At 38.6% G+C, this 26,756-nt stretch overlaps 1 protein-coding gene across 15 annotated transcripts in view; it reads right to left on the reverse strand.

The window, feature by feature from the left end:
* Nucleotides 1–26,756, reverse strand: part of LOC131037062 (uncharacterized) — a 136,511-nt gene that overhangs the window by 94,477 nt on the left and 15,278 nt on the right. For 2 of the 15 annotated variants that reach the window (XR_009372208.1, XR_009372207.1), the window contains exon 1: nt 17,017–18,083. The exons of 9 other annotated variants lie outside the window; for them this stretch is intronic. The gene's annotated coding sequence lies outside the window, so the exon portion shown is untranslated. Of the gene's footprint in view, nt 1–17,016; nt 18,112–26,756 lie in introns of those variants that run through there. 4 more of the 15 variants (XR_009372217.1, XR_009372211.1, XR_009372210.1 and 1 more) reach the window with 4 other exon arrangements.

The raw sequence follows: 26,756 nt of genomic DNA on the forward strand, positions 1-26,756 counted from the left end.
CGAATTTCATCCTAAACCCTATTTCTTGCCTTGGACAGACTTGCAACCTTGTTCCTAGCTTGGAAAAAGACCTAACTTTGCCTTGTGAGGTGGTTTGAAACTTGAAAACTGAGCAATTTGGCCTGGAATGGAGATTTCACTCCTGACCCTTCCAGAGGGTCCAGAGCGAAAATCTTATTAGAGCTTATTTCTTTCTAACTTTGGCCAACTTTTCATGTGCAGGGTATCTTGGAGGAAGGATTGGATATTATTGTTACCTTTGAAGATTTGGAAGCATGAAAAAATGAAGAACTTTGGACAAAATGGTGAATTTCACTCCTGACCCTTCCAAAGGGTCCAGAACGAAATTCCCAAAAGCTCTTATTGTGCAATGAAGAAGGTCAAGTTTTGGCATGAATGAAACAAGAACAACTTGCTTTTGCCTCTTGAAGATGTTTTAACTTGGAAAATTGAAGGATTTTGCCCAAAAGGAGAATTTTCGCTCCTGACCCTTCCAAAGGGTCCAAGGCGAAAATTCCTCAATCACCTATTTTTCTTGCAAAATCAAGTCAAGTTTTGGTTTTTATGGCTTGGATGAGAGAGTAGTGTTTTCTCCCTTTTGAGAGGTGAATTCAACTTGAAATGATGATGGAATAGGCCTAAAATGAGAAATTCACTCCTGACCCTTCCAAAGGGTCTAGAGCAAAAATCTCTATAGGAGACATTTCTTGTCTTGTTTGGTCAAATTGAGGTGTCAAAGGCATGATGAAAGGAAGAATGGGCATGTTGAAACCCTTGGGCATGTTTACAAGTCATGAAAATGAAGAATTCTAGCCAAGAAAGGCAATTTCGCTCTTGACCCTTCCAAAGGGTCCAGAGCGAAATTCCTTGTAACCCTATTTTTTAGCCTTTCTTGGACATGAAATCCTATTCCTAGCACAATAAAAGATGAAATCCCACCTAGCAAAGAAGTTTCAAGGTGAAAAAAATGAAGATTTTTGGTCAAGATTGAGAATTTCACTCTTGACCCTTCCAAAGGGTCCAGAGCGAATTTTCTCAAAACTCCTTTTGGCTATCAAGTTTTGCTAGGACAAGTGTGGGATAAGGAAAAAACCAAGAAGGAATTGCCCCTAGGAGTGACTTGAAGTGCTAAGAAATCATTAAAAAGTGAAGGAATTGAGCCAAATAGTGGATTTCGCTCCTGACCCTTCCAAAGGGTCCAAAGCGAAATTCCTAAAAACACCTATTTTCCTTGCAAGGTCAGGACAACTCTTTGGTTTTTATGGCTTGAATGGGTGTGAGGAGGTGTGTTTTTGCCTTTTGAAGATGGTTGAGGTTGAAAAGATGAAGGAATTGAGCCTAAGAGATTTTCGCTCCTAACCCTTCCAAAGGGTCCAGAGCGAAAATCCTAAAAACTATCCTTTCTTTCAAATTTTGGACAAAACTAAGCTTGGACAAGGGTGTGAGAAGAGAATTTGGATTGCCTTAGAGTGGAATTGGGTTGCTAAAATGCTAGTTTTGAAGCCAAGAGAGAAATTCGCTCCTAACCCTTCCAAAGGTTCCAGAGCGAAATTTCCAAATTCTCCTTTTTCCTTGCAAATTTAAGACAAAATTTTGCCTTTCATGACTTGGAAAGGAGTGAGGCAAGATGTTTTATGCCTTGGAAGTGATTTGAAGATGAAAGGATTGGAAAATTGCCCTAAAACCTAATTTTCGCTCCTGACCCTTACAAAGGGTCCAGAGCGAAAATCCTAAAATCAATGTGTTCACAAGACTAGACCAAGGTAAAAAAAGCCCTTGAGATCACCTTTGAGTAGATGTTTGTTTCAAAAAATGAGGATTCTAGGTCAGAGAAGGATTTTTGCTCCTGACCCTTCCAAAGGGTCCAGGGCGAAAATCTCAAAATCCCCTATTCTGCCTTGCAAGAACAAACCAAGCTTGGGAGGAGTGAATGAAGAAGACCATTGCCTAGCCTTGAGGGGTGGATTGAAGTCAGAACGATGGAGGAATAAGCCTAAGCATGGAAAATCGCTCCTGACCCTTCCAAAGGGTCCAGGGCGAAAAACATCAAAGACACCTTTTTTTCCAAAATTCATGTAAAACTAGGCCTGGACTACAATAAAAGAAGCCATTTGGAATGCCTTGAAGAAATTTAGACCTTCAAAAAATGAGAATTTTGAGCTCAGGAGAGAATTTCGCTCCTGACCCTTCCAAAGGGTCCAGAGCGAAATTCCCAAAAGAACAATATTTCCTTCAAAAAATTTATGTGTCAACTCAGTGATTGAGATGAATATACCCTGGAGATTGCCTTGAAGGAGGTTAATGATCAAGCTAAAGTAAATTGTGACCTAAAAAGAGAAAATCGCTCCTGACCCTTCCAAAGGGTCCAGGGCGAAAATCACATTTTCATCTAATTCGCTCATGAGAAATGCTAAAATTTGGAATGCAAGACTTTGATTAGGTCAAAACAAACATGAGCTTGCCTTCCGAAAGATTTTGGAGTCAAGAAAATGAGATATTCAGGTCCAAATTTGAAAAATCGCTCCTGACCCTTCCAAAGGGTCCAAGGCGAAATCATCAAAAAGCCTATCATTCAACCTTGTTGGATTGAGTCAAAGACAAATTGCAAGACTGTGAAGACAAAGACATGGAAATTTGCAAATATAGGTTGTAAAATTTCAATTTATGAAGTGAGCAAGTCTAGATGTAAAGTTCAAACAAGCCTTGAAGTGGTTTAGACCTTCATCATCTTGGATATTTCAATGCCTAAGGAGGAAAGAAGCTTCATCGAGCCTTGATCAAACCTCAATATTCCTCAATTTTCACTAAATTTGTCAAAATTAAGACATTTGGGAAGCTAGATCAAATTCGCATAAATTAAGGCCTTTACCATTTAATTAATTAATTTTTAAGCCTTAATATAAATATAAAATCCACCTTGGAGGCCTTGAAATTCATTTTAAAATTTAAAAAATAAAGGCGAGCGCTCAAATTCATTTATTTGCTTTTACAAGCAAGTCGGCCCCCTTTTAAAAGGGATTTTATCTTATTTTATTGTTAATTTGTTAGGTCGGCCTCATGGTTAATTAGGGTGAGCGCCCTATATAAGAGAGGAGTATTGTTTCAAAATGCAAATCATTCATTCATTGTTCTAAATGCGAATTTGAGGAGCAGATTGGAGGAGCGAATTCTAGCAGATTGGAGGCGAATTTCTAGCTAAGTTGGAGGATAATTTCCAGAATTTGCTAAGTATTTGGAGGCTAGTGGAAGGCAAGGTTCTTTTGAAGGTTAATTGAGGCATAATTCATCCAAAGGGAGACCAAAATTCAATCCTTATCCAGCAAAATCTGATCTTCTTTCTTCCATTTTCCAAGGTTCATAGTTAAGCTTTCAAAAAGGAGGTATGAAGAATCAATTTTTTTGAAGTTCTTATTCAAGACTTATTTTGATTTCATAGCAATCTTTTAAAATTCAAGTCTTGTAAAATCTGATTTCATAATTAATTTGAAAGTTTATAATTCTTGGATTTATCATGTCATTTTCAAATTAATATCTTAAATCATTCCCTTGAAAGGTCTTAAATTCTATGCTTTAAGGTATGATGTTCAAAGATTAATTTTAAATTTTTGTGTAGGCATCAAATAACAACCGCCAAAGCCGGAGGATCAACTACTCGCCAGGCTCTCATCAAGGAAGATCAGAGGAATGACGAATTGGAAATCAGGATCGTGTCCAAGTGGAGTAATGTCAGAGACACCAACCTAGGAAACTTCAATGTGAGGAAGTTTTGAGAGGCCCCTTACATCGGAAAGCCATCATCGGTTGCAAAGAAGATAATTCAGAGTGGCATCATCAAAGCTGCAGGTTTCCCTCCCGCAGTCAAGTGTCATGAGTTGATGATCGAGTGCGCCCGGCACTATGATTCGCACTCAAGAATGATCGTGGCCGATGATGGAACTATCTTGGCCTATCTTTCGGAGGAAGCTATAAGTGAGATTTTTCATCTCCCGGAACATAAAGACATGGTCTACAAAAGTCTAGAAGGAGCTAGGTCGATCTATGACGATGATCCCGATTCCTGCCTGAACTTCATCAACAAGAATTGGCTACTCAAGAGCAGACCTCACCTGAACAAGATTCCAAATACATCGCACAGAATCGACTTCCAAGAAGAGTTCAAGGATTTGATAACCTTGCTTAATCGGGTCATAGGTGCTTCCCAAGCTTTCTTCTTTGATAAATGGATGTTCTTCTTCATACAACTAATTGTCCAAGGAAAGGGAATGCTCAATTGGGCTAGAATCATTAGCAACAGTCTAGACGTGCAATTGAGAAGACTAAGGCCTACCAAATCATTCCACATGAGTTCATATGTTGTAGATGCCTTGATCAGAGGTTTTGAGTATGCAGGACTACCTCATAGAGGAGTTGTTGGAAGAGGACCCGGGAATAAGAGTTTGTGATTCTTATGTTCAACTGCATCATCCGCCTAGAAGTGACTACAAGTTAGTCAATGATACCTTCACGATGAATATTACCAGGATATTGCAAGGTGGGATTCACAATCGACTGTCTATGGACGCACAAGAGCTTGTGAAGAAGCATGGTGCATGGTTCATTCAATTTCCGAAATTCACATACATCAGAGTTCATGGGTGTCCTTCACCTCCCTACATGTTGCCAAGATATCCAACAGACAGGATAGTACTACTTGACGTGACTAGACAGTTGGCAGCTTATGCGAAGGCATCCAGACACAAGCATGGAAATGGAATTCCCGTGCCCATCATACTAGGGAACTCAATTGAAGTATGTCCTAATACTCAGGACACAGAAGATGCAGAGAAGGAATTATCTCTATACTCATTCACATCCTTTGCCTCGAGAGAGAATTTTGACCCTCATGGTCATATAGAAGAAACAGTTGGGAAGAAGTATAGGCATGAATCTCAGGTGGAGGACTTTTGGATGAATGTCCAAGATGATGTCGAGGTCAAAAGAAAGATGCATTCCAGGTTGCCTTTGGATCTCATCAGGAAATACAAAATCTATAGAGTAGCCGATCAAGCACAGGATAATGGTAGATACCTCCAGTCATCCTATGAGAAAGAAGACAAAGAAGTGAAGATAGATTGGAATGAGCCCGAGGTTTTAGACTTGAGAGCTTTGATGGCTCCCGTTTTATCCTACACTCGCAGATGGGTGGATGTACAGCATCAAAAGTTAAAGGAGCAAAATGTATCTATGACATTCACCTTGGAAGCAAGACCAGAAGAAAGAGAAGCAAGTGTGAGTGAGAATACTTCTCATTCCAAAGGCTCAAAGAGGAAAGAAGGACCTGAGAAGAGAGAACCTTCCAAGAAGAAGCAGAAAACGAACCCTGATCGCCCACCAAGCACATCTTCTAGGCATGAAAAGGAAGCAAGTCAAGGGGAAGATCAGAGGCAGATAGTATATGAAATTGACGAGTCTATGGAATCCATGGTATAGAATGATAAACAAGAGAAAGGATAGACACCTCAGCATTCATCAAGTCAATCTCCCCAAGTTGGTGCTAATGAGCAACATGAAGAAAAGAATGATGATGAAGCAACATCTCCTTTCCGGGAAGATAGACCTCTACCTAAAGAAATACAAGTGAGGGAAACAAAATCTGCCATTCCTGATTGGCTGAAAGACAGACTGACAAGGGTAGTTGTGGTTGAAGAAGAAGAAGATGTGTTTGACTTGGAAAGCCTTATAGGAAATTCTCATGAAGTAATAGAGAAGAAGAAGGCCACAAAGACGTCTAAGGTAATTAGAGATGAGACAGGATCCAGAAATGTGCAGATAGCTACACCAATGGTGGACAAATATGAGGATGAGATTCTAGCAGAAGAATATGACTTAGAAACATTTGAGCTTGGTCCACTTACCTCCGAGCAAGCAATGGAAGAAGCAACTGACTCATTTGAAGCACTTAAAGACAAACTTAAAGAAGAAATGGAAAAGAATAAGAAGCTTGAGAGAAAGGTCAGTGCTTGGAGGAACTATTTTAGTCATCTTAATCAGCCCTTGAGACGTCAAGATCCAGCAGTATCTCCTTTACATGCACTCCCTCTTGAATCAGTAGGTGACGCAGAAAGGGTGAAGAGCTTGGTTCAACTTATGAGTTCTTGGATTGATGAATCTCACAAGGTAGCCGTTGAATTTGCAACAAGAATGATGAAGACAGTTCATCGAGCTATCAAGGTCCTTGAGATTATCCATAATCTAATGATAGCTGTAGCTGCATTCACTCACACTAGAGATGTTATCATCCCAGTCTTACAAGTGATAAGAGAAACACCAAGACAGATTCTAAAGCAAGAAAAGATAATGGGTGGAGGAACCCATAGCCTCCTACAGTGGTCAGCTCTACTCCAGATGAAGGAAATCCTTTTTGAAGACGTCAACACCAGATGCAGCCGAGTGGAAGGCATCATTCATCCAATTCAAGATAAGGTGTTTGAGGTGTTGTGTACCATCCTTGACAGCCGGATCGAGATCGAGATAGATGTGGACATCCAAGAGTTGGAGGATAGAATCAAGGTCATCTTTTGCAAGAAGGAGAACATCATCACAGAAAAGCAACGAGATCAAATGTATACTACTATGCTCCTGATTGAGAAGACCAAAGAATTGGAACCTGGATGGGAGACGACTCTTCTCACTGCTTTTGATCAAGTACTCCACTTGGAAGAACGAATGAAGAATCTTCCTGAGATTCCCATTGCTGAGATTGAGGGAATTGTGTCCACATTCATTGAATATGCCAAGAAAGAGCATAGGAAAGGGAACAAAATTCTAGATGAAAAGTTGTTATAGGATGATGTGGCAACTTAATTCCTATTAGTCTATGTCTCCTCGATATTTGTGCCAATTTTTTATTGGCTATGGATTAGTAATGTTTATCTAAATGGGGACTTTTTTGTAACAAACCCTAATTAGAGTTTAGGTGTCAGAATCTCAGCCATTGATCTTCTTTCGATCTGGGTCGTTCATTGTATTTGAGGATGCTATATAAGCCCTCACTCATTTCATTTTAAAAGGTTAGAGAGAGAGTTTAGAGTAAAAAAGTCAGAAAGTTGGAGAGAAATTAGTCATTGTTTGTAGCAAGATTGAGTAGTGAAGAAAGAATTTTGAACAATTGTTGTCCATTTGGCTATGAGATCAATAAAATATTGAAGTTATGGTGTTTTATTGCAATACTTGTGGCTATCTTCATGATTGTTTATCTTCTTGAATCACTCTCACTTGAAATAGCATTTAAATTTTAAGTTTGAAGGACAAATTGTTGTGCTTGATCTTTGATAAGATTCACATTCCAAACCACTAGCTTCTTACTGATTGTGAGGACGCCTTGTGTGGTCAACTGGAAACATTAAGACTGATTAAGAATTCAATCATTATTGGAAGTATTAATACGTATCTCTATGATAGTATCTATATCCTTGATGATTTGAAAGTTATTGAGTCCCCTTAGAAGATCGCATCAATTCCAATAGAGTTGTAATTTCTTGGCGATACTGAAATTGGTAAAGTCTTATCAAGTCTAGCCTCCATTGAGTCATTCTTAGGAATAGTTTAAGTATCTCTTCCTTGAAACCCTTACCCTTTGATATTTTTTGAAAATCTGTTAGTGTTAGGAAAATCTTGTTCCCTCATTTGAAAGAAAGTAATACGGACAAGCTTTCTCTGAAAGTGCGTAAGGCCCCTTGAAGAAACAGCAAACACAACGACCACTAGTGCTTATCCACGCGTAGAGATCCTACAAAAAGGAACCTTGAAGTCATCCCGATTGATCCTTTCGCGACATCTTCAGCATTCGGAGACTTTAATCAAGAGAGGATAAGATACCTCCGGGTATTTTATTCTGTGTTTGGTCGTGTACAAAATACACATCAACAGTACCTTAGAGAGGGTCAGGAGTGAATTTGACATTTGTGTTCAAATTCATCAAGTTTACTCATTTCTACTAGCTCAAACCATGATTATAGGTCCTAAAGGCTTGGATGAGGTCATTCTTCCTTATGCAAGGTTCTTGAACCAAGGATTCCACCCAAACTGGAGGTGAGATGTAGATTTTGAAAGAATTCGCTCCTGTACCTTTGGAAGGGTCAGGAGCGAATTTGATCCTCTAAGCTCAATTCATACTCCTTTTCACTTAGCATTGTCTTAGACTTGACCTTTCAATCCCTCTCTCCTGAAGACATCATTGATTTGACCCCCAAAAAGGCCTAAAAGAAGGATTTCGCTTTGGACCTTGGCCAAGGACAGAACCTATAATGAAATTTGCTCTGGACCCTTTGGAAGGGTCAGGAGCGAAATTGGCATTTTTGGATAAATTCTTCACATTTTGTGACCACAACTCACTCAAATACATGCCTAAGGATGCTTCTAAGTTCAATCCACCTCAATCAACATTAGGCTTGACACAAAATTGGGAGCAAAAGAGGTTTCAAGAAAATTCGCTTTGGACCCTTTGGAAGGGTCAGGAGCGAAATTTGTGATTTAGCCTCACTTCTATCATTTCCTTGCTCCAAATCACTTCTCAAGGCAAGACTTAACAATTCTCTCCCAGCAATGCCTTAGGAATCAAGATCTTGATCTCAACAAGGAGCAAAATATAGTTTTTAGGAAATTTCGCTCTGGACCCTTTGGAAGGGTCAGGAGCGAAATTTGCATTTTGACACCATTCTTCTTCTTTTCAAATCTTCCTCTATCATCATCAAGTGAATTCGCCCTCAATTTGGCCTAAAACAAGATCTTTTTGGGTGCATCAGATGAAATAAGGAGTCCTCCTAAGGATTTCGCTTTGGACCCTTTGGAAGGGTCAGGAGCGAATTTTGCATTTTGCTCGATTTTCCTTCACAAAACTCCATTTCTCATCCTTTAATCATTAGAAACAAGTCTTTTGCCTTCAAAATTGCTTGGGAATGAGTAAGTTCGTAGGTTTGAGCAAGATATAGTGTTTTATGAAGAAATTCGCTATGGACCCTTTGGAAGGGTCAGGAGCGAATTTGCTCAATTAGGCTCAATTCTCATCCTTTTTCACTCATCTTTGCTTTAGACTTGATCCTTGATCCTTTCCTCTACCATGCATGATCACCATTCAATGTCCCTAGTGAAGAAATAAGCTATTAGGAGGATTTCGCTCTGGACCCTTTGGAAGGGTCAGGAGCTTAAAAAAATTTCACTCTGACCCTTTGGAAGGGTCGAGAACGAAATTTGCAATTATGCTCAAATCCTTCATTTTTTATCACTTCACTTTGTTTCACACCTCAATACTCTCTCAACCACGCCATAGGGATAAGGTTTATGAGGCAAATTAGGACGAAGAAGGGTCATATAAGGAAATTCGCTCTGGATCCTTTAGAAGGGTCAGGAGCAAAATTGAAATTCGCTTTGGACCCTTTGGAAGGGTCCAGAGCGAAAATTGACATGTTAGTCTCTCCATCAGGATTCATATATGGAATATAACTTACTTATACTCTAAGTTATATTCCATATGTGTTGTCAGGATGTTTGAGAGTGGTTTCGGACCTCCAGGAGTTATAATGCAAAATCTAGTTTTTGGAGGATTCTTAAATTTTCCAGACTTAGTCAAATTTCAGGATCAAGATGACATTCCAGACTCCTTAAGGCGAATTTGCTCTATCCTTGATGTAAGGGATGGGACCTAGGAGGACATTATGCATTCAACCAAGGTTTGATTTAGCAACTTGAAGTGCGATCGGATAGTACACAAAAAAACACCCTAGGAATGATCTAAATAACCCCTAATCACTCAATTGACCTGACCTCTTGAGAAGATCCACCTGACTCAATCCCTTCAATGCAAAGGCTAAGACATTAAAACGACTAACAACAAAACCAAAAGGGCTAACCCTAGAAAGCAAAAAGTGGGGGTCCCCATTTGCAATGGGGCGATGTGTGAATACGTCACAACAAGTAGACACATAGATAACCAGAATTTTTGAGCTAGTCTTTCCTCCTGAAAAGTCCCCTAATCAAGGCTTTCCCAGAATGAAGATCATATTCCCTAACAGTAGCATTAAGGGTGTTACAGGGAAATAGATTTTCATCCACATAATTTTCTGCAAGGTAAACCACAGGGGCATAAGATTGCAGGAGGTCCATGGAGTTGGACAAGAACATACTGGCCACTTGAGTGGGATACAGAAGGCAGGGGAAGGCATCCAAAATTTGGTTCCCTGTGTGACGCACTGGATAGTAAAGATTCTACTAAGCATTGCTAAGGAAAATTCTCTCGATTCTAGGTACTCACCCTCTGAAACGGGCAGAGAATGCATTTGTTAGTGGGGAGAATGTCATATGTCCATCTTACAACAAGCCGACACAGAGGGATTCAAAAAACAGACCGAAAGCCAACAAGATGAGAGAGAGCCACGGGAAAAAGCAGAGAATAGTTGCAAATTAAAGGTGGCTTCTCGCAATAAATAGACAATACCAAAACGAGAAGATAGGAAGAGTGTGAAATGATGACAAGTACTGCATTTTAATTCCACCAAGAAAGAAAGGCCCTCAAAAATGCCAACCATAAATTTCACATACGTGTGATGCAGACGGGTTTTAAAAAATCATATAGCTCAAGATAAGGAAGTGGTTGCTTGGAGGGTGGTGAAAGACTTATCATAAATGCAAAAACCTGAGGAGTAATGGTTCATATCAAATTGGCAATACTCCAAATGGTGTATGATCATTTCTATGACAAGAGGCATGCCAAGAAAATGGCAAGTGGAAGTGGCCATAGAGTGACTGCACATCATAAATAATGGGGAAGAATTTCCTGCAGGTTGATGGCAAGCCTTAGATATGGCCTTGCAAAAAAGAAATTGTTAATTGAAAACCATGCTTGGTGTATCTTCATGATGGGTACATTGGCAAAGCATATTTGTATCATCTTGAAAAACCCATTGACGAGGGATCCAAGTGTTCATTGACATCCGAAGCAGGATTGTCAAGAAAAGGTGTCCTTGTCAACATATTATGTGTGGAGTAAAATTTCACATGGAGGGAGCGACCAATCAGCATGAGTAAAATTTCACATGGGGGGAGCAACAATTAGACATTCTATAACCATCCATAAATAATCAAAGAAATTGCATATGCTACTCTAAAAAGGCCTTTCAAAGACTTTGAAAAGATTTTACAATTGCTGCAACAATTAACTAATCTAGAAGAACAACATGCTACCAAATGTAACCCCAGAGATATTTTTTATCCCCTAAAATTATCAACTAGTCATTGAGATATCCAAATCATGGAGAAGATTTCTGCTTGACAATACCTTCTCCAGATTAAGAAAACAATGAATGACACAAAAACGTCAGACCTAATCTGCAACTTTTGATGTTAATGATTGTATTCACTACAGGGCACCCTATGCAAACTTAATTAAAGACCCAAATGTTGTAGACAATCAAAATTTGAAAACAAAAATATATATCCTTCCTCCTAAAAGGAAACCTGCATTTCTAACCAGCCATTCTGCCCTTGATATTCCATGCAGGTCACACCTTTTAAAATCTGCTACATTGCATATCCTTCATGACAAAAAGAGGGAACAAAGCTTGTTTCAAGCATGCAATTCTATTTAGAGCCTCTAGTTGTAGTGGAAAGATTTGACTGCACTCCAGAACCTAAAAGATACAATCTTATCTTTTTGCTCACAGCTTCCTATTCTCAGTAAACCTATTGCAATAACCTCTTATCGTAGCATTTACTCTTGTGAATAATGCATCACATTCAATCAAATCTTGAAATGAGATAGCCCTTGGCAACATAATACCCACACTACTTTTGCCGTAAGGACATTCCCTGAGTTCAGATTTTCTTGCAAACAAGGAGAGATCTCCTTCAGATATGCACGCATGGCACTTGCAAAAACCTAACTCCCCTGGTTCTTGGCATTCAATTGTGGCTGGAATGTCAATCATGCATCAAAGATTCAGTTCGTTCTTGATTTCCACAATTTGAATGGGCATTGCCTGATCCTCAATAGCTTCCTGTGCTACTCCCTTCAATCAAAGATACAATGCCAAAATGTTGCAATATCCCATTTAAAAAAATTCTTATTTTGTACAAATTAACCAAACCCTAACCAGCAATGAATGGTAATTCAAAATACCTCCAATGGCTGTAATTTCTTACCATAGAAAACAAAGATTTCTCCCTGAAATATGGAGCTGTTTTAACAATAACTGTGTGTTGGAAATATTGTTGTTGTTGTCATTGATGTCAAAGCAGAAACAAGCATAATCTCATACCCAATATGCAGTATTAGGGATTCAAATGTGTGAGGGTCAAAGGCCACCAATCGTATTTTCAAGGCAATCATTAAGACCAAAATTGGGCTGACCCACCTGTTAATGGGTTCCAAAGGGTTAATCCTTCTCAACAGGTGGTTGATAAAACAATCTAGAATCTGCCAAATCAGGGTTGGATCAAAGTCAATTCTGATGGCGCAGCGCATGGCAATCCAAGCCCATCGAGTGCGAGTTGTATAGCTAGAGATTGCCATGGTCATACAATTGCTAATTGCAGACAGTGTCTTGGTACAGGATCAAGTAATGAGGCCGAAGTTAAGGCAGCTCTTCTGCAGTTCAATTGGCTAGAAGTTACAAGTGGACAATTTACATCTTGAAGGTGATTCTCAGATTATCATCCATGCTATCTTGAAGGGCAAGGCAGATAACTAGAAGCTAACTCAAGAAATCCAATGCATTAGAAATCATCTTGCATCTTTTCACAGATTTAGAGTGAGCCATGTCTTAAGAGAGGGAAATATAGAAGCAGACTTATGTGCAAACCAAGCTTTTGATTTACATGAAGGCGATATCAATTTGAACATTTCACTCCCAAACGGTAAAAATTTTTAACGATTCTAAAGTCTTGGTTGGTGAGCTCCCATTTACTTGTTGTTAGTTGCGGTAGGTGAATCCAAAGCAGTTTGATTGTCTTGTACAAATTTGAGAGCTCATAAAAGGGGCTTTAAATTCCTGTCAAAGGATATTATGGCCAAGTAATTCAAGATACGTGCCATATTTATGGAGATCCTAGCAAGATTATATTGAAGTATGGTTGGAATTTGAGTTTGCAACATTTGGCCATATTGAAGATATTAGTGTTTAGTGTTGTCTTGTCAGGACCCAGGTTCCAAGCCTTTTCCTTCATGACCCCGAAATCCCGAAACCCCCAAGTTCCAAGCCTTTTCCTTCATGACCCTGGAATCCAAGAACCCCTAAGTTCCAAGCCTTTTCCTTCATGACCCCAAAATCTCGAAACCCCCACGTTCCAAGCCTTTTTCCTCATGACCCCGGAATCCCGAAACCCTCAAGTTCCAAGCCTTTTCCTCATGACCCCAAAACCCCCAGGTTCCAAGCCTTTTCCTCGTGACCCCGGAATCCTAGAACCCCTAGGTTCCAAGCCTTTTCTTTCATGACCTCGGAACCCCTAGGTTCTAATCATTTTCCTTCATGACCCCGAAATCTCGGAACCCCCAAGTTCCAAGCCTTTTCCTCATGACCCCAGAATCTCGGAACCCCAGGTTCCAAGCCTTTTCCTCCATGACCTCAAAATCCCGAAACCCCCACGTTCCAAGCCTTTTTCCTCATTGACCCCGGAATCCCGGAACCCTCAAGTTCCAAGCCTTTTCCTCATGACCCCGGAACCCCCAGGTTCCAAGCCTTTTCCTCGTGACCCCGAAATCCTAGAACCCCCAGGTTCCAAGCCTTTTCTTTCATGACCTCGGAAGCCCTAAGTTCTAATCCTTTTCCTTCATGACCCCGAAATCTCAGAACCCCCAAGTTCCAAGCCTTTTCCTCATGACCCCAAAACCCCTAGGTTCCAAGCCTTTTCCTCATGACCCCGGAATCTCGGAACCCCAGGTTCCAAGCCTTTTCCTCCATTACCTCGGAACCCCCAGGTTCCAAGACTTTTCTTTCATGACCCCTAGAATCCCGGAACCCCAGGTTCCAAGCCCTTTCCTCATGACCCTGGACTCCCGGAACCCCCAGGTTCCTGAATCCTCTCCCCTTGTGGCAGGACCCCACATCCGACTTCCGACAACTTGCGACACTTCCGAATGATGTGATCAACACTCAAGGTTCTTAATGCCCCACCAACCCCTACGACTTGTCTACTTTCATTCATGGGGCTACATGAGCACAGTTAATGCTTTATGCAAGATTGTCATTAAGTGGAGTCTAGGGCCATGCTTATTTATGGTTACTTGATGGCCTTCATGTCAAAACTGCATGCTTTGACTTTGGAATGTCAGACAATCCACCTTCTAGAAGTACTTTTCTTCTTGGGATTGCCTTGTTAGGGTATGGCCAGGCTGCTTGCATACACACCATGTCAGGTCTATGCACCTCCCTGCCTTCCCTAACTAACATTCCTTTGTGCATGCCAAGGAAAATGCTTCCTCTCCTTGACCAATGGTCTCTCCTTTGCGACCAGTTTTCTATATGTAGGTTGTTAAGCCTCATTGTAAAGGGTTCTCTCCCTATTGGCTTGAACTACTCTCTACTCTTTCACTTCTTTTAAAGACTTGTATATTTTCTTGCTTTTCTACAACTGTAAGTTTGGCCATTGGCCTGAGAATGAATTGAAATTATCATTCTTGCCTCTCTTCAACTTATGCATGTTGTGATTGTTTCTTTACCTTATAAGTGTATGTTTTGTGGCTTTCTCTCATGTCTATGTTGTGTTAACTTGTTTTGAGTGTGACTTGTGGGAAACCTTCTCCCCTTTGACATTCAACAAATTCTAACCTCCATACATGTGTTTGGGGTCATTCGTGCAATTGAAGTTTGTGCATCTCCAGAAAATTTCAATTGATTCTTTGTGTCATTTTGGGTGGGGAGAGGAACATCTCTTATCTTGGTGCATCACCTCCTTTCATTTTAGCTTTTCCTTCTTCCCTTTTCCTCTGCAAGTTGTTAGGATAGATTTAGAAGTAGAATTTGGAGTGTGGAGTTGGTTCAACACGTGCACCAGCCTTCTCCGGAGATTCAACCCCTTTGCACAAGGTCTCACACTTTAGGGTTGTTTCCATGTTTCACGAGGTTGCTAAGTTGATAGCTCAGCAAGGGTGCAAACTTTTGCGACAACAGTGCCTCCAAACAAAAGAGATTGTTGTCTCTTGCTAAGTTGGTGCTTAATAGCAAGGATTGGTGTCCCCAACAGATTGGTGACTACAAAAGATTTGTAAGAGAATTTTATTTTTGTGGCTGGATTTGGGCAATAGATCCAAGCAATTCTTTTTGTGCTTTTCTCCTAAAAGGGTTTCCACATAAATCTTGTGTTTCTTAGTTGGTAGAAATTATGTGATTACTCTACTGTGATTGTTGACTTTTATATCACTTAAAGATTGTCTTATCCTGATTCCCCCCCGCCGCCCCTCATAATATAAATGTTTGCTCATCATTTTGTCCTTAGTTCTGCCTTGAAAGCTATCAATTCTCTTCAATTATTGGGCAGTGAATAGTCCTTAAATAGATGGCCCAATACCCCAATCTTGCATGCCTTGAACTCTAATATAATTTGCGACAATTTAACCCAAGTGTTGGTGCTATTTTCCAACCTACCTTTGCCCTCCAACCTGTCCTAAACAGATCTAAAACTGCCACAAACTTTACCAAGAATGAAGCAGCTGGAACCCTAAACTGACTGCATATTTCAAGTATAAATCTGCTTTTAAATCTGTTATAAACCAATTAAAAATTTCCACAATCCTTCACCAAACCACCAACTTGAAACCCTAGATGGTGGCAATAAAACATAGAAAGATATATCTTGATTACCAAGTGAAATCATTCCAAAGAATTGTGGGTTTTTAACATTCAATTCCAAAACTAGAGGATTTTTGTCCTCAAGTTGATTGCACCAAAGTCCCATGCTCCAACAAAAAGTAGAGATTGGAAAATAGAACACTTGATCAATATGCCTCCTCCTCCTTGCTTGGCCTCTCTTAAATAGAATTTTCCTCCAAAAGACACAACTCTTAATGACTTTTGATTTCTATTTGAGAGGAATTATTTTATATAAACTTTTTTTATAGGAGACCATGTTATTTTATATTCTAAATTTACTTGAGGCCCTCTTTATTATAATTGTAATCCCATTTCTACATTGTTGAATCAGCCAACTTACCTTCCAATTCTGCGTACGAAATATCGCGAAATCGGAAACAACCCTAAGAAGCTTGTGGAATCGTCCAGGGTTCAATATTTTTTGCCCTGAAATGATTCCGCTCAACATTATCCGGACCCACACGATTCTAATTTTTTTAGAACAATTCCAAGGCAATTCTAAAGCATCAATTGAGTTTTCAAAAAAACCTAAAATGAAACATTTAATGAAAGCATTTGATAGTTTTCTCTTTTTTAATGTTGCCAAGATGTGAACAAGGATGGACGCAAACAACACGAATGGCAATGGGTGCAAACAACACAAACAGCGATGGGCGCAAACAACATGAACAGCGATGGGCACTAACAGGAATGAACATAAGCAAATTCCTGCAAACCTAGCCAATTATTTGCAAATTGAAACCTAGCTGATGTTCGATTAGTTTTTTAATTTTCAATCTCAACTATGAATCTGCATTTCCTTCGTTCTTCTATCCAAATAGGGCAAATCTTTTATCATGTAATTTTAAATTATATAATTTTCTAAAACATTTTTTTTTTTTTGAAAAAAGGCCTAAGCCTGAAATATATTATATATTAAAAAGTAAATATTACATAGAGAGATGTAAATGACCAAAAGGAGGGGAAACTATACACCCTCAGAACATACACAGCAAAGTATCCTATACCCAAAATGAGACACCCAAAATGAGGGGCAGCTCTATCATGCCACCACAGTTCAAAAGATACAAGATTCAATCTGCCAGTGACAAAAAACCCCAACTGACTTAGACACTATAGAATAGATACATCTAACTATAGGATCTTGGAAGGTCGAACAAGAGTATTGTACAGAGACCTTGGAGCAAGATTACTGCCCATTAGATGATTCCTCAAATGATGTAGCATCAAAAGGGCGAGGAAATGAAGACGGATACCCATGAGGATCCATGAGTGCATGCACAAAAAGCTCCCAGATTCCATCAGACTTTAACAGAGTAGTAGAACACAGAGGCTCACCAATAATATTTTTGTATTGAAGAATCCATGAATGAAATGGCCAAGCTGAGTTAGCCCTCAAGCCATTGATCATGTAAATAAGGATGGACCTCGAAATAGACTCCTCCACAATCTAGTTCCTGTCCAGAAAACCACCAATAAGCTGAGGCCCCACGAAGATGTTGAAGTCAGCAAGAGCACTCGAAAGATCTTCCCAAGTGAACAAGGACGTGTGAACAAAAGACCCAACAAGAAGTTTCATTAGATCTACCAACCATGAGAGATCCATAACCACATAAGCAAATCTAGAAGTTGCCTCCGAAGACAGTAAGAATTGGTTAGCCTGCAACCATTCAGCACCCAAAACATTGATAATTGCCCTTTCAATATTGGAACAAGGAAAGGAAAATGCCGAAGACAGAGAGAATGGTTGAATGTTTCCCCTAGGAAAGACTAATATATATTTGCCCTACAAAAGAACTTTGAAAGCCATATTGAAAACAAAATAATGCCACCAAAAGATTGAACATGGTATTTATGTTTGGTAGCACGAGTCGATGATACAACAGTGATGCCAAAAACCATCCTACGTGAGAACATGCGATGACACGCGAATGAACAAGGCATGGATAGGGCCGGAAAGGGCCAAGTGGCAAGCAGCTTGAGAAGAATGTAGTCATCTACCACATGAGATTATTGGGAAAGAGCAAGGCGGCAAGGAAAACATCAGCCAAAAGTACTAATGTTGGGTGTGAAAACTGGTAAGAGCGTGCCAATCTTCCACCTCACCATCTGCACACAGATGAATGACCACTGTAATCAAAAGGCCAACTCAAACGAATACCACCACAAAATAAAAGTAAGATCAGCATTAGTACGGCATAGGAAAGACCGTATGAATGAAAAAACTCTGTGCACAAACACAAAAAAGTTAGAAGTAAATGAGGTGCCAAAACATGAGATCAAAGATGGATTGCCTCATGCAAGACATCACTCAACAACATTGGGATAATCCTTTGTGGCCTTTGACACCAAATCTAAATTAAGTTCAAATTCATTTTGATTAAAAAAAAATTCCCCCTAAGAAAAGAGGCAACCTTTGTTGGCCAACAATTCTGCCAAACCATTTGCTTATCTAGAATAGTGTACCATACTGAAATTTTCAAAACAACTCAATTGGCTTCTGACCTCTTGGAATTATATAATCTATTTTCCAATTTAAAGCCTCAAAATCTTTAAGAGCCACGATTGTATTCAAAGAATCACCTTCAATAATAAGATTCTTCACCTTTAGTATGAGTGACAAGTTGATTCCAAACAACAAAGCCTGAGCCTTAGCAACATTGTTAGTACTATTGGTAATTCTTGCTAGGCCAGCAATCATAACCTTACCTTCGAAATCTCTAACCACAACACCAATTCCAGAAACACCTGGATTTCCCTTGGAAGTGCCATCAAAGTTTAATTTTGAAAAAATTTGTTCGAGAGGCTTCCATCTAATTACCTTCCTATTGATTTTCTTACCAATGTTGTTGAGAAGACTCCCTTTGAAAGGTAAATTTAAATGCTTCCATTCCTTTAAGATGTCATTGTCCCAAGATGTAAAAGGAGAATCGAGCCTCTCATGTTTAGCATTATGGCCCTTAACCGTTTCTGAGATTGAAAGTTTAGTCTTATTTATAACTAAATCTGCATCTAAGGATTCCTTCCTAAAAATTCTCCAATTTCTCTCCCACCAACTATTCCAAATAAGAATAGCGGGGGCAACTTCCCAGATAGACACAAAGGAGTCCCCAAAATAACCTAAGCCAAGCTTGAAATACCAAAAGCAGATTTGAGTGAAGAGGAGAGGGCCAATGAAGCTTCTTACGCAGCCAATCCCAGCACTTTTTAGCAAAAGAACAATTAAGGAGCAAATGATCCCTTATTTCTAACATCTCGTTACATGAGATACACTTAAAAGGTTGAGCTACACCTAAATGTGACAATCTATTGCTTGTTAAGATACGCGACAAGTTGATTTTCCTGAACTTTGGTGGAGATTAGATACGCAACTTTATCCACGCAGATTGTCCGAGTTTGCAAGACCAGGGCAGTGTCGAGTTCACGAGACAGAGGAACATGATGAAATGCATTGCTTGAAGTACTTATCAAGGATGGAATCGGCAGCGCAGGGAAAAATCTTCTTTTGGGATGTCCCCAAGCCAGAAACAGAAGAAGGCAACTTCAGTGTCCCAGAGACTGAGGATCCTCTTCTAAGCTTCATGTGGATGACCGAGAGTCAACTCATTTTGGATGGTGAAATGCATTTAGAAAACATATTGCTACCATTGTGGTGTAGAAATCACAACTCACCTCACTCTGAATTCACTTGCTCAGTATGTGAAATGGCTATTAATCAAGTCAGAAACCAGTTTGGAATGCCAACTTTGTCCAAGGAAGAATGCATCATGAACATATCTTGGGGTGCACATCTCGCAGCCAAATTTAGGAGAATCTATGAACAAGACATCGTTCCTGCATCTGAATGTAAGAAGGATCAAGTATACGTTGACGATACTAGTGCACCTGATGATCAATGTATTACAATGGATAGCTCGCCATGCCTTGCACCTGAAAAAGAATACCATGAAACAAAAGTTGAAGAAGCAATTGAAAATACTCAAACAAAGGAAGATCCAGGGGTTAAACAAGCAATTAAAGAGGAGGACGACTCATTCCTTGAAGAATTCTCACTTATGCTACAAAAGGAGATCCTTGAGATTGAATTGCAGGAGGTTTCAAATGGTCTCATCGAAGAAGACTGTCATGTCCCCTCCTTGATCGTTATTTATAATCTAAATGAAACAATTATTATTATAAACTAATATAATCAACAAATGATTATTTGAAATTATTAATATATAATTATTAAATATTATTATTAATATTTATTAATATTTAATTATTAAATATTATTATTATTATTCACAAATTAATATTGAAAATTATTATACAAAAAATTATTTAGTAATATGTGAATCACATTTTATTATTAATAGAATTTAATATTGTTAATACAATTAATATTACTAATGCAATTTAATATTGATACTATTAATATAATTTAATACTGTTAATACAACTTATACTGTTAATATGATATAAGAGGCATGTATTAACATAAAAACACTATTAATCTAGTATAACTTAAAGGTGCCAAAATGACATAATGATGTTAATGTAACCTGAAGCTAATACAGTTAATAAAATCTGATATAATATTGTTAGTGTGGTATGATACTACCAATGTAATACAGTACTGATAATGTAATGTAATAAAATGTAGGTAACATAATATAATGCTAACATAATATAATGATATAAATAACGCTGTTAATACCAACTTGATAAATAGGTTCAGCAATAATCAATTATTCTCATAATACGTACATTGATTCTTTTTCACTTATACCATATAATAAATATATATGTAATGGCCCCACTTTGAAATATAATTTAATAATAAATAATTATAATAAAATTAAAATACAAATGAATAGACATAAAATTAAATTAAATTAAATATCAATACACTTATTTAGTACTGATTGATTAATCATCCATTTATTTCTATCAGCAATATATTATTAAAATAACGAGTAACCATTTATCTCTAAAATAATAAATTATTAAATAAAATATTAATTTGTAATCATTATTAATTACTATTAGATAATCATTCAATAACACATAGTGGCAGACCAAATCTGACGCATGACAGATTTGTCTGCCTACATACATGTATAAAAGAGACAAGGAAGCTACGTAGCAAAGATGGAAGATGGTTTGTTTATAACTTTTATCCCTATTTGGTTCACAGAAAGGAGATCGTATTTATTATAAATAAAGTAATAACATTAGACCATAATGCATTAGTTACGGTGTGATTAAGGAGACGATATCCATGTGTGATATTGTTTGCATAATGGACCAATATCTATAATTCATAGAGAGATACGATTAAAGAAGCAAGACAGTAATTACTAATCGTATTTATATTTGATTGCAATTGAGGTATAAGCGATTAGTATACACCCGTGATTATGAAAGGTTTGATTTGTTAATGCTGATGTCTAATCACCGATTAGTCATCCACAAAAGGGATGTGATTCATACTCACAAGGAATCACGATTATATGAGTGCGATTAATGATAATAAGCGATTAAACATTGTTTGTGCTGACTAATAAAGGAAGCGACTCCTCACTTCCAATCGGTGTAACCTTTCAGAATTACAAGATATATATGGTAGATCAATTCCATTTACTAAAGGGCATTGAAGTTGGTATCACACTCGGCCACAACCACCCTCTGGTATGGAACTCTAATTATAAACTGGCTTATCGGGGTTTTCTTTATCAGCGATTCTTATCTCCTTCCACACTTATTTGAATTCCATAAATTAAAACATTCTGTGTAATGGTATAAGATTTCAGTACAAATATAATCTGCAGTAATCATACTTATCCCTGTAAAACTCGATTCTATTAATCTCTTTACATTTATAACTAATATCCAGTCTGAATAACGTTATAAGGTTTCTGTACGAATACATTCTGCAGTAACAGTATTCAGTTCTGTAACAAATCGTTTCATTCAACAAATCATTATTTATTCAGCAAACAGTGAAATATGACTGCTAAGGAACGTTAATATACTGAAATAATACGTGTGAACTGAGCAATGATATATAAGGATAATTGGATATCGGTAAATACAATTAGATATTGGGCATTAACAAACTAACTGGTGAAGTAACCAGAATACTTAGACATAACATAATTCTATTTATAAATAACCTAAACTAGTAGGGGACATTACAAAACTCAGTATGAATGCTTAATATAAGAGGCATGATAATGTTCTTATGTAGAACTTAGTAATAAAATATATTTATAATTATAAAGGAAAATATAATGATTATAATTACTATAATATATAATATAATACTATATGAGAATAAATTATATATATATATAAAATAGAGGTTATCAATCAGATTAAGTTATCAATTCGATATAAGATTATGATCGGATTCATGTTATGAAGCTTTGTCTCCTAATCAATGCAGTTTAAGAGTGTTGTGAAGGATTAATTATGGTTAAAACAGTCCTAAACTAGTAGGGGACATTACAAAGACAATCAAGTTGAGATGTTGAACAAAGAAATACAAATCATCACAAGTGAGCCCAGATATGAAGAACAATTCAAAGGGGCGCTTGAAGATTTCATCAACATTATGATATTTGAGGAAGCATTGAAGGATATTGTAGAGGAAACCCAAATGGAATCACTGCCAAATTTTTTTCTAGATAAGCAAGTTACTGTGAGTGATATGATCCATCATCAGCTCCGACCTCCTGATAATATTCTTGAAGAAGAAAGGCCACCTGAGATTATCTTTGATCCACTAGAGGAGATGTTTGAAGCTCAATCTATCAAGGAGACTCTCATTTTTGAGGATATGCTTACAAAATTTCATGAGGATGCTTGGTTTATGCAAGATGTCTCAGTGAAAACTGATAATCTTGAGCTATTCGAAGGGGCGTTGAGCTTGTTTCGAGAGGACTTTCCTAATCAAGATCAACATATTGTGAATGCTCGTGGAATGATTCATCACCAATGGCGACCTCCTGAAGCAGCTGGTGACCTCGCTTGCAACAATGCAGTGCTGTTTGAGCCTGAAACATGCCAGGTCGTTTCTTTCCTTAATCCTAGCTTTGAAAGTTGTTATGATTTTGATTATGGGGATTTTGGGAAAACAACTTGCATCTGGATTGATCATGGTCCTAACGAATTACCTCAGTTGATCATTTTGAGTGACAACTTGCCTGAGTATGAGAAATGCATGGTGAGAGTTTGCCTTTCTGTATTCAAGGATGAATTTGCCCGATTGAGAACCATCACGTTTGCCATGCTCCTGTTGCACAACCTGAGAAATCATGTAAAGTCATGTACATATTTTGCTTCTTTGAGTCGTGTCGAGTCTAGGACTCTTGTATATAGGTTTAGAGTAGGTTTTCTTTTCATGTTTTTAGGTTAGAGGTCTTTTGAGCCTTGTTCTTGATTTGCCTTGAGTCATTTGACTCATGATCTAGTGTGGCTCAGGTAGTTTAGTTGTTTGCTTTCTTTAGTAGTTTGCTTTGGTGTGCGTTTTAGTTTAGTTTGCTTTGGGTTGGTCTGTCGGTCGGTTTGCTTTAGTTTAGGTGTCTTGAGTGGGAGCCTCCATTTTGTGAGAAAGGCGTTTGTGTTGTTACTCACACACTGGCAATATCCTGGATCTTATGTTAGACTCATTTCTTAGATATCTATTCATGAAGTGCTTGGAATCCGAGGTTGTTCCTCTTCAGCTTTATCATCTGATCAGGACCTGTATTTGACTTGGAAGGAAATCATTTTCTATGTCTTGATGCCGACATCTGTTGATTACTATATCTTCACACATTAATAGACTCCGAGTCATTATGGTTTCCAGGCAAAGCTGTGATTGGTGAAAAATCTAAAATCTGGCCTCAGCGCCACCGCAATCCTCAAACCCTAGTAAGCTTCATTGCTTACGAGCCAAAAGGAATTGACGAAGAGAAAAAGCAATATCAAAAGAAAAAAAATGAGAAAAATGAGAAAATGAAAGAGAAAAATCAAAAGAAAGAGATGAGCTAAAAAGAAATATCAAATTTGGCTAAAGGGAATATGCGAGTAACTCCATCGGGGCTATAGACGCCTGACTGGCAATGGAGCAATATTCGCGAGTTTGCGGCGATAACCTCGTCGGGACTATGGACGTCTGACTGGCAGCAAGGCTCTATCCAGGATGCCTTTGAAGTTCAGATAAACTACGTAGCCGATCACAGGGGAACCTGAAGGTTATAGTTGTCTTTTCGAGACGAATGAATACACTTGCACACACTTGGGTAATCAAAGACTAAGTGTCTGGATTTGGTTAAGGATTTTCCTTCCACTTTGAGTACATTTTCTAATCTCTTGATGAGCTAGGTTGAATTTTCCAAAGGTTCTAGGTGTCGATTGAGTCTTTATCTCTGAAATGTTTTTTCAACATTTATTCAAGGTGGCGCTAGATGTTGTGACGTTTTCACACATCGCCCCATTGCAAATGGGGACCCATGTTTTTTTGCTCGTTTTGTTCGTTTTTGCTTTGCTTTTTTAGGGTTTTGTTAGTTTGTTAGTTGTCTGGATTTAGGGTCAAGCCTTAGGGTTTTAATTACCGTCTTTTCAGGCCAGATCCAGTCAGTTTTGGGAGCTTTTTGAATTTCCTTTTCTAGAATGCAAATTTTGAATGAAATGAATTCACCAGAATGGTCTATTTTCAATTGGAATGTTGATGCAGAGCTTAAATTTGTCTAAGTGTTGAAGATGAAATGTGAATTTTTGTCCAATTGAATATTTTTGACCAAATTTTGACTTTTTTGATTTTTGATCCTGGGCATTGGAAATGATTTGTTTTCGCCTTGTGAAGTGTTAAAATGTCTAAAATCATGTTATTTTGGCCTGTAGGAGCAAAATCGCTCCTGTCCCTCAGTGAAGGACGGGAGCTCGTTTTCAAATATTTTACTATTCCTGCAGGGTCAAGATGAATTACGAATTGGAAGTGATGAAGAAAGGCGAGATCTTTCCATTGAATATAAATTGAAGATTTTCATGAGCACAGAAATGCCTCCGGGGGAAAAATCGCTCCTGTCCCTCAGTGAAGGACCGGAGCTACAAATCCAATTTTGCTTTGTCCTTGCAAGATTTTAACGTCTTGACGATGTGAAAAGGTCCAAAGAGGTGCATTTTATCAAATGAATATAACTTGAAGCGTCGCCCAGGGGATCACATAGGATAGCAAGTCCGGCTTGAGTGAGGTCCTGATCCTGAAATTTGGCTAAGTCTGGAATGCCCTGATCCTGAATTGGACTAAGTCTGGAAACTGAAAAAACCTCCAAAAACTAGATTTTGCAATATAACTCCTGGAGGTCTGAAACCACTCTCAAACATCCTGAAAGTGTATATGGAATATAACTTAAAGTATAAGAAAGAAGAAACATAGAAGGAAATGTCACTTATACTTAAATGTTATATTCCATAAAAATTGTCCTGATAGAGAGTGCGAAAAGTCAAATTTCGCTCGTGTCCTTCTCCAAGGGTCCAGAGCGAAAAGCGCTCCTGTCCCTCTCCAAGGGACCAAGGCGAATCGCTCGTGTCCCTCACCAAGGGAACAGAGCGAAAATGCTTAGTTGAGCCATTCCTGACCTTGTTTGGACGAATCGAGACATCAAAGGCATGGTGAAGGACGAAATGAGCATGATAGAGCATCCAGACTTGATCAAAAACAATAAAATGCTTAAGTTCGCTCCTGTCCCTCAGGAAGGGACCAGAGCGATTTTTGTTATAGATGATTTTCTCGCCAAGTTACGACCGATTCCAAGGCATGGATGAATGGAAGGACGCTTTATGAACCCGTTGAATATAAATTTGGAAGCTAGCAAAGTGAAGTGAAGCATACAAAGCCAAGATCGCTCCTGTCCCTCTCCAAGGGACCAGGGCGATATGATGATTATATTGCCGTTCCTCCAAATTCAAGACACTCCAAGACAAAGAACAAGGTGGCAAGGACATTTTAAGGCGTCCTAATCAAGCACAAAGCATCCAAAATTGCCAAAGATGAAGGATTTGCACCAAATATCCTAATTCGCTCCTGTCCCTCAGGAAGGGACCAGAGCGAAAATTGCATAAAGGCATAGATTTCGAAAGTTAAACAAGCATCAAGCCACCAAGAGGAATCAAGGGACGTCATTTCATGCATTGAAGGTAATGGCAAGATGAAGAACGCAAGGACAAGCTCAAAAACTTGAAGTTCGATCCTGTCCCTCAGGAAGGGACCAGAGCGATATTGAGTGTATTGATCAATTCATGCAAAATTACGTTGAGTCAAAGTTTTTTCAAGGTCACACGAGGTTCAAGACATCTTTTTAAAGTGATATTCAAGGTTTTTTTAACGTCCAAATGTTATTAATCAAGCTAAGGAGTCTATATCGCTCCTGTCCTTTGGACAAGGACCAAGGCGATTATTGCAAAAACACTCATACTCCTTCAAAGGCAAGTCAAGGCGAGGATGGACGAGGTAAAAGGACATTATTTCGAAGACGATAAACGATGAACCATGGTCAAATGTTACCAACTTGAGCTCAAAACGGAGAAAAGACATGGATCGCTCCTGTCCCTCTCCAAGGGACAAGGGCGATGATCCTTATAACATCCAAACACCTCATGAAAGCAAGTGGGACGTGCGTGGAATGGACAAGCAATGATATTATTCGCCTTACAATGGAAGTTCGAAGGTCAAAGATACAAGATGAACGTGAAGACATGGAGATCGCTCCTGTCCCTCTCCAAGGGACAAGGGCGATGTTGGGCAAAACACATGATATTCTTTGAAAATCACGTTAAGACAAAGACGCACAAGGTTTTAAATGGCATTTGGAAGATGATACAAGGAAAGGATCGTATCAAAATGGAGAATTTCAAGCGAAAACCTTAGGATCGCTCCTGTCCCTCTCC

This window comes from Cryptomeria japonica, chromosome 4 (genome assembly GCF_030272615.1).
Source record: "Cryptomeria japonica chromosome 4, Sugi_1.0, whole genome shotgun sequence".
Lineage (NCBI taxonomy): Eukaryota > Viridiplantae > Streptophyta > Pinopsida > Cupressales > Cupressaceae > Cryptomeria > Cryptomeria japonica.